Source organism: Arvicanthis niloticus, chromosome 2, assembly GCF_011762505.2.
Source record: "Arvicanthis niloticus isolate mArvNil1 chromosome 2, mArvNil1.pat.X, whole genome shotgun sequence".
In the NCBI taxonomy this organism is placed as follows: domain Eukaryota; kingdom Metazoa; phylum Chordata; class Mammalia; order Rodentia; family Muridae; genus Arvicanthis; species Arvicanthis niloticus.
In genome coordinates, this window is record NC_047659.1 from 79,296,658 (window position 1) to 79,304,409 (window position 7,752).

The following is a 7,752-nucleotide window of genomic DNA, read 5'->3' on the forward strand; positions in this document are numbered from 1 at the left end:
TTACCAAGCACCTACTAAATGCCAGCCAGAATGCTGCTAAGCCTGTAGAGGAGTAAGGCAGACGGGGATAGTTCATGGAGCTTTTCTTTGCCAAGAAACAGCTGACTCCCAGGTAGCGCAGACTGACTGTCAGGTACACATTTATTGTTGTGCTTATTTTTACTCTCCAATTTAGATAGAAGGTAAACTCTAGACTTGTTCATTTGTATTTATTTTCAGTCTTTCCAATAAAATTTTTTCTAAAAATAATTGCTGAGGGTGCCCAACAAATCTGCTGAATAGTATCTGGTTCTTGGGGTTGTGACAGCCAGGCCTGGCCTGTGGGTCTCAGACCAAAGTTAAGGCAGCACAGTGAGAGGTGAGGAACACTATTGCCGGTCTAGGGTCTAGTTTCCTTCCTCTCAGGCTCGCCTGGCTTCCAGGAAGCAGGCTGCAGGAAGCAGAAGGAAGGGATGCGTTGCACCCCACTTCTAAGAAACCTGTCTTGGCTGCACAAATGCACCCATTTTCCCTTCTGCCCCAGCAGGGTCCCAGCTACAGGGGACACTGCCCTTCCCAAGGCTGCAGTGAGTGCACCGCAGCAGCAGACACCCCATCAGCTGGAGAAAACAAGAGAGAGCCCTGCAGACACTTTCTTTTATTTTTTTTGTTTTCCCAAACCACAGTCACTTCTGGTCAAACCCACTTTTCCTTCTCAAAGGAAGGGGTAGATTACTCTTATTAGTGACCGGGGTGGAGTAGGGTGGGGTGGGTGTGGGAGAAAAGAGAGTGGAGGTGTGAGTGTGTCCCCGCCAGATCCCACGGTCTGGTTCATCTCTGGCATCATGTTTTTTTCTCTCCTAAATCTGACTGAGTTTAACACTTTGAAAGGTTTTCACTCAACAAAATACAAGAGCTGCATACTTACATGGGCCAATGCTATGTTTACTGTACTGGGCAGTGAAGTGACCAAGACTCACTTTAAAGGACAATGCTATTTAACTTTGCTTAGGATGGCACCATATTCAAAACTTTAAAATATCACCTGTATTAATTTCCCCAGATTATAGAAACACCAAATTCTTAAGTATTGGCATTCTAAAATGCTCAGAGTGAAGTCTCTAGGTTTTTTTTTTTAAAGCTATATGACCTTTGCCCCTTTTGTGCATAAATTCTCAGTGTTAGGTTATCAATTTAGGAAACTTGATAGCCAGGTAACTTTGAATTTCAGATAAGCATAAGTTTTTTGTCTTTATCATTGTATGTGAACCTAAACATTGCTTGAAACATACTAAACAATTCTTTTAGTTAATGAAAGTCACATTTAACTGAGGGCCCTGTATTTTACCTAAAAATTTGTTTCTACTGAAGAAGAATTTCCAGTTTACTGAGTGTCTGCTTGTGTTCCCTAATGGGATACAGTTCCCCTCCACATTGTCTCTTCAGTGAAGTTATTGCTAGTTACAGTTTTCAAGCAAGAAATTTGAGACCTCTAGAAACCAAGTAAGTTGTCTGAAGCCAAAGCCCAGAGCTGCAGATACAGTATTCAAATTCAGCCTCATTTGATTCTGTCCTCTAGGGCAGTAGTTCTCAGCCTCCCTAATGCTGTGACTCAATGCTGTGACCTAATACAGTTCCTCATGTTGTGGTGAGCCCCCCAGTCATAAAATTATTTTCGTTGCTACTTCATATCTGTAATTTTGCTACTGTTATGAATTGCAACGTAACTATTTTCTGGAGATAGAGGTGTGCTAAAGGTCACGACCCACAGGTTGAGAACCACTGCTCTGGAGGATTCCCTCCTTAAACAATGAATTGGTTCTTGCTTCAGTTAAATATTTGGCTTTTCCAGTTGAAAGAACAGCTCATGTAGAAATGATGTAAGTAAGAAAAGGGACCCTTCTCCCTTTCCACATAATATTTAGAAGGAACACCATTCCCTCTAAAGCATTTAAAGGAAATGATACTCTGACTCACCATAAGTAAAATGACTTCTAAATCTATACTTTGCCAAAGTAGTGTAGGTTTGTAATGAAACATCGCCCTCTACTGGAAAGATTGGTACTCTGCAACGGCGATAGATTTAAAGCAGAAGAAAAATAAAAAGATGTTCAGCCCATGCTGAATAACTACTAACATGTATTCTTTAGTGTGAATCCTCAGGACAAGCAGAGAAACATAACGTTCCGATTACTTTTGTGGCGGTGGATAAATGACGAGGACAGAAAGAAGCACAGTGCTGACCGGAAGTAGTCCTACCTTGGGAGTACCTAAGTCATCAGAATGAAATAGCTCCAAACAAGTACAAAGAACTTCCACGTACAGGGTGAGTGAAGAAAGGGCACAGCCTGTGCTGGTGAACAGTGATGCTGCGGAGCAAAACGAAGCCCGTTTTATTGCCTTCTTTTTAAATTGTAAGCCAGATGGCCTTGGCAAGTGTTCTCTCTCTCTCTCTCTCTCTCTCTCTCTCTCTCTCTCTCTCTCTCTCTCTCTCTGTCTCTCTCTCACTGTGTGTGTGTGTGTGTGTGTGTGTCTGTGTGTCTGTGTGTCTGTGTGTCTGTGTGAGATAGATAGATAGATAGATAGATAGATAGATAGATAGATAGATAGGTAGGTTTGACACACAGTCTCTTTCTTGGCCTGGAACGCAACCAAAACAGGCTGGGCTGGCTGGTGGCACCCTCTATATCTGTCTCTTCCTCGGCCATGAGAATAGAAGTGGGTAATACTACATTGGGATTTATTTGCTTATTTAATGGTGTTCTGGGCATCATATTCAGGTCTTCATGTTTACATGGTGAGCACTTTTATTGGCTCTTCAGCCCTCTCTCAACTCTGTGAGCCTTGATTTCCTCATCTGAAAACCTGTTACTGTGAAAGTCGGTTACTGTGAAAGACGGTTACTGTGAAAGTGGGTGGGGAAATGACTAGGATCTGTGACTGTGCTGAATGCTCATGTCCCCTCCTCGGGCTCACATGGGGAAACTCTCACCTCTGCATTTCGGAGGTGACAAGTCATGAATGTGTCTCTATAAAGGAGGCCACAGAGGAACTCCTCACTCTACTCCCATATGCACTAAGAAGACAATGACCGACACAGGGGCGTGGTCCTCCATCACACACAGCATCTGCTGGTGCCTTGGTCTTGGACATCCTGGTCTCCAGAACAGTGAGAAACAATTTCAATTCTTTATTAGCAGCTCAATCTATGGTATAGATGTTTTCTTTTGCTTTAGTGACCCAAATAAATTAAGATGTATTTATAAAAGGTAGTATATGACTAAATTAGACTCAGTATGTAAGCATTGGCACTTCAGTGTTAGGTCTACAAAAGCAAATTAAATCTTGAAGCATAAAAGTTCATGATGAGAAAGCATCATGGATTGAATGCTATGATCCCTTAAATTCATGTGTTGAGACCTGATCTCCTATGGCAGTATCAGAAGGTGAGGTCCTCTCCAGTGGGATTAGGGACTTTTAAAAATGTCTTTCTAGAGATGCCCCTACCTCTTCCACTCTGAAAAACTATAGCAAAACTAGAGATGGTTATATATGCCCCAGAAGAGCATCCCCACGGACTGCCAGCCTTTCAGTCTTGAGTTAACCAGACACCCAAACTCTGAGAAAGAAACTTTCCTGTTTGTATCCTTCTTGGTTCAAGATACTTTGTTATAGAAGCCTGGATAGTCTAAGACATTATTTTTCGAACTCTCCTGCTTTGTGTTTAATTACATTTTCCATGATTGAAAAGTTATACTAGAGAATTTATTTAAGTTCATCCAAATTTTAAAATGACTTTTTTTTTTTTTATAAATGAAATCAATGATGTTGTTGATTTGGTTTAATGCTTGCATTATGAGTTCCCAAATTGCACGAGAATCCAGCCTGTGAGACGCTGAGGGTCCCTGCCCCCAGTTGGTTCTAATTAAATAAAGTGGCCAATGGTTGGGCAGAAAGACAGAGGCGGGACTTTAGCCTTCCTGGGCAAGGGAACCATGGGAAAAAGAAGGCGTTAGTACCGCCATGCTGGGGACGGACGTTGGAGGATCAGGTTTGAGAGCTGCAGGAGAGAAAGTATACATTCATGTTTTTTTTTGTTGTTGTTGTTTTGTTTTTGTTTTTTGTTGTTGTTGTTTTTGTTTTTTTGTTTTTTGTTTTTGGAGACAGGGTTTCTCTGTGTAGCCCTGGCTGTCCTGGAACTCACTCTGTAGACCAGGCTGGCCTCGAACTCAGAAATCCGCCTGCCTCTGCCTCCCAAGTGCTGGGATTAAAGGCGTGCGCCACCCCTGCCCGGCTACAGTCATGTAAGAGCCAGGGACTAGCGGCTCTAGGTGGCTAAGGTAGCAAAGATGGAATGTAGATTTTAGTAAGTAATAATTCAGGAATACCGGAGGGGAAAGCGTACTAGCAACATGGAGGATCGAAGTGGCCCAGTCATTGAGCTGTTGAAGGCATATTTAATATAAGGTTACTAGTGCGTGCGTGCGTGTGTGTGTGTGTGTGTGTGTGTGTGTGTGTGTGTGTGTCTTTCAATTGAGAATCCAGAACTTTGGGCAGGTGGCTGGGAAGGCACACCTATGCCTCCTGGGAGTTAAGAGCTTATTTAATCAACTACCGCAGCAGAGTGATTATTCAGCTACTACTACACAATGTTATCTTCCGAAAATTGCTTTGGAAGAGAAACTGCAGAAATACATGAATTTATGAAATTCATGCTGAAGGTAGTCCACACTGTTAGCTGTTGTTCCTGAAGAGCCATGCTCAAATTAAACATTCCAAAGACTGAATGACGAGAGCATCAGAGACTGCCGAAAGGTTGGAAAGGCTGGAATGTTGCTGGAGCCGGGCCAAACCATCTTGGGCTATCCTAGCCCCTTAGTGATTTACTGCCTACCTGTGTGTGTGCTACCTAACATTCTTGTTAGCATTAGGTGAGTAAGTGCTGTCTGGATGTACAAACAGATCCCTCACTACAATCAGCCCGATCCAGAGGCTAGGATCGTCATTGGGTCTCCTCTGAAGCCTGGAGAGGCTCCTCAGCTTTGCTGCAAACGACTTACCTAATGTTTCTACCAGTGATTTGAAAAGCAGTTTATGATTTTCTTTGTCGGTTTCTATAAAAGCTTCATAAAACTGTTCAAACCTGGAGTTTGGGGTCATCTAAATCTGAGTTCCTGGGTCATGGTCATCCATTCTTGGCTCTAGAATAAACCATCTCTTACTTCCTTTGGGATAAGAATTGTGTTTGTGTTGTTGCTTTAATCTCAAAACTGAAATGGGGGGGGGGGTGGCGTGTAAAAACACATCAGGATTCTAGAAGACTAAAACATAAATATCCCTACCATGGATATTAAGTATGGCCTGTTTTCTAAGACACCATCAACTATACGTTTGACTCTTTGGTGGTATTATTATTGGAAAAGGACATATAAGATGTTGCACTTTGCAGGGTTCCCTTTGGTTTGGTGAGATCCACATCTTCAGATTGCCATTGTCAATGTCACATACCTAAGCAGCTGTAGAGACAGAGGCAAGAGGAACGTGAACTGATGAGACTGACATTAGTTTTGCTGGCCTTAGATCATAGATCAGAAACTTGAGTCCATTATACATGATTAGTTTCCGGAGAAGTTAATTAATTCAGACCGAGCCATCAAACATTCCTGCTCATTCGACTTAGGACTGAGCTTTAGCTGTGAAGCACAGGGTTATGGAGAGAATGCCGTGAGTGAGTATGCAGACAATTTCAGATCTGCCCAGTGCTTCAGAAGCAAGACCAGCAAAAATACCGAGAATAGATAGCTTTGTTGCAGGTGTCTTAATATTGTTGCAGTGTTACAGTCATTTAGGGTAAATGACTCCAGGCCACGCTGCATTTGCATACAGGAGGACAAACTAAGACTGAACTGGAGAAGATTTCGCCAAGATGTAGGGTAAGAATGAAGACTTGGGTGGAATGTCACGGCTGTGTGCTTTCCTTTCCTAAAATATATGAATGCCATCAAAGGGTGTGGGTTCTAAGCAGGCCACTCTACTCTTGAGCTTGATGAGAATTCTCAGAATTGGCTTTCCTCCTGCCAGTACCTTGTATTCAAATGCTGGATGGCCAAGGTGAAAAAGGAGCCAGTGAGTGGGCCACACAACAGTGCCAGGGCTTAGCTTCAGACAGCTGCATCCAGACACTCAACCTGGCCTATCTTGTTTTTCTTGCTCCCCACTGCTTTCATCTGTATTATTTCAAGGACCTGTGGCAAGGACAGAGGAAAGAACATGAGCTGTTGATGCTTAAATGTAATTTTCTAGAACTGTGTTATAAATCACAAACTGGAGCAAATGATATACTTTTAATTGCCCGAGAAGCTAATTAATCAGCCTGAACTATTAAAACACTGCTGCTCATCTGACTTAGAAATGAGTTTTAGCCAATGCAAGGCCCGGAATTGTGGAAGCTAAACAACCCTTTTTGGAAAAAGAGCATTTAGCCAGAAGACCGACAATTCATTGTCTCTGAGCCGCACCGGCTTGTCACGTGTTCACTTTTAGAAAGTTCACCATGGCTTCAAGTGGTGATTGGTGTTATACCCTTCCAGGGCCAGGCCTTTGTAATGCATGCTAGATGGACTAAAGAGAACTCATCTGAGCTGAGAGTGGAACTCATATGGGCTGAGAGCGGAACCATGGCTTCTCTTCCGTGTTAACACGGAAGAGATTGACACTAGGCCTGGAAACCACCACTGAACTACAGCTGATGTGGTCAAGATAAAGTTAAATAAAAAAGGGGCAGGGGAGATCTGAGGTCAATCCCTAAAACCCATGTAAAAGCAAAACAAGCCTGATAGGGCTGGAGCAATGGCTCAGCAGATAATATTGTTTGTTGCTATTCCAGAGACCCAGGGTTTCCAACACCCACATGGCGATTCACTATTATCTGCAATTCCAGTTCCTGGGGATCTGATGTTCTCTTCTGGACCCATAAAACTTGAGTTACAGACAGTTGTGAGTTGCTATGTGAGTGATGAAAATCATTACCTGTTCCCAAATTCTGAGCCTCCTCTCCATCCCCACCTGGTGGGCATTTTAAGAAACTGCAATTCTCAGGGATTCCCCGTCCTCCCCCCCTCCCCGCCCCCTTTTCTAAAGCAGACAATTTTTAAGCTAGGGCATGTAGGTCAAGCCTTTCTTTTTGACCCAGTACAGGAAAGGCGTTTTCCCGTATTATGCAAAATTAAGAGGGTGAGATATAGGGACTTGGCTGAAATCCCCGATCCCTGACTTCCTGCCTGGCAACTCTTTCTCAATGTAAGAGAAGAGTCAAAATCTTTCCACTTCATAAACCCAGATGCAGCTGTGTTTGGGGTAGGGGGATGCCTGCAGGTATCACAGTGCACAGGTATACAGGAATCTTGAAGAGGTAAAAATGGAAACTTGGAACAGCCAGACTTGGTCAGTCAGACTGGATCAAAACTTCTAGAGCGGTGGTTCTTAACTTGTGGGTCTATCATGTATCCGGCATAGCAAATAATTTACATTATGATTCATAATCAAAATAAATGTATGGCTAGGGGGTCACTACATGAGGAACTGTTTTAAAGGGTCAAAGCTCTAAAGAATGTGATCCTGTAGTACTGTTTACTTACACACTACAGTTTTAAAGTAAAACTTCAGGGGAAAAGTCACCTTGTGACAATTCTCATATCAGAGCTTCAGAGACGACTACATGGAAATCCTCTTCCAAAACACCTCAATAGAGCAAAGTACCCAAGGCCTCTGCTG